The sequence below is a fragment of the Coenobita brevimanus genome, chromosome 91 (assembly GCF_032717465.1).
Source record: "Coenobita brevimanus isolate Jiangsu-jjx chromosome 91, ASM3271746v2, whole genome shotgun sequence".
NCBI lineage: Eukaryota > Metazoa > Arthropoda > Malacostraca > Decapoda > Coenobitidae > Coenobita > Coenobita brevimanus.
Genome location: NC_137044.1, coordinates 22,291,713 through 22,293,061, shown reverse-complemented (window position 1 = coordinate 22,293,061; position 1,349 = coordinate 22,291,713). Strand labels below are relative to the sequence as shown.

Genomic DNA, 1,349 nt, shown 5'->3' with positions numbered 1-1,349 from the left:
TTATTGCTTTTCTTCCTGCTGTGCGTACTTTGCTTCTAATTTAATTGTCTATCCTGCTTTTGCCATCTTAGTGCCACATAGCCTCCCTAGGCTTGGTGCTAGCCTTTCTCACTATTCATTTATTCATCCATTCTTTCATTCATTCTCATCCATATTGAAATGTTCAAGAAGCGTGACCCCCCCGTGATTCTTAGCAAGTGAGCCTCCTCTCAAAAATAAAAACTATCATAAACAGGAGAAATTATTCAATAAAATTTCCCAGAAGAGTTTACCAGGTTACTCCAAATATCTTCCACTATATACAATTTTCCAAATATGATTTTTAAGAGGCCCAGCCCCACCTCACAAAATTTACTAATTCTCGTCCACACTAGCGGGCAGTGATTGGCGAACTCTGTCCGCACCGGGCAGAGTCAGTCGGGCACGACTGTGATGTCCAACCTGTGGGGAGTAAGTGGTCGGTGAGTAGGTAGTCAGTATGACAATGGCTAATACAATTCGAACGAGAAAAGTAGAGTCGTATAGCACAATAATTGCTACACTAGTGAAAAAAAGTGGGGAAAAAAAAAACGGGGAGTGCCTGGTGAATGGAATCAACAACGGGCATGGACTGTCCGCTGATTTACCCATCAAACTTGCCTAAAATTGTCCAATGATGGACTTGTCACTCGTGCACACCAGCCACTGTCAAATAGTGTGGACAGTCAAAGGAGGGCAGATGTGGCTTTGATAGCCTTTTACAAATTGTACAATAGTTTATTATCCGTAATGCAAAAATAATTTTCATTCATTCATTGCCAGACGCCATGTATCCCAAACGGGGTGGCCAACAGCTTAGAGTTAACTGTTTTACAGGGAGGGGCACTAATCCTCCACCAACCCCACTTGACACGTAGGGATGCCAACAGCATCTGGTGTTCCCAGGCGGTCACCCATCCAAGTACTAACCAGACCCAACGTTGCTTAACTTCGCTGATAGGACGGGAAGCGGTGTACTCAACGTGGTAATAATTAGAAATAGGGAGTTGTGTGCACATGGATTTCAAAGAAATCGGCATACATATCACACGACTGGGTACAGAGTTTCCATGTTTTCTCTGGATGCACAACAAGAAACTGTACATTTACTTTTATTGTTATTATTATTATTGTTAATAATAATAATAATAATAATAATAATAATAATAATAATAATTATTATTATTATTCTTACTATTACTATTATTATTATTATTCATCCACCTATCCATCATCCAGTCCTACGTTGCCCTTAGAAGCGTAGGAGCCCGGGGCCAGGCAAGTTGGTCCTGACATTTAAGATGAGAGTGACCAGCCTCACTTATCCCCGA

The 1,349-nt window shown here is 41.1% G+C and overlaps 1 pseudogene; it reads right to left on the bottom strand.

Moving 5' to 3' along the window:
• Positions 1-899: 899 nt before the first annotated feature.
• LOC145412033 (5S ribosomal RNA) lies at positions 900-1,016 on the bottom strand (annotated as a pseudogene).
• Positions 1,017-1,349: the final 333 nt, after the last annotated feature.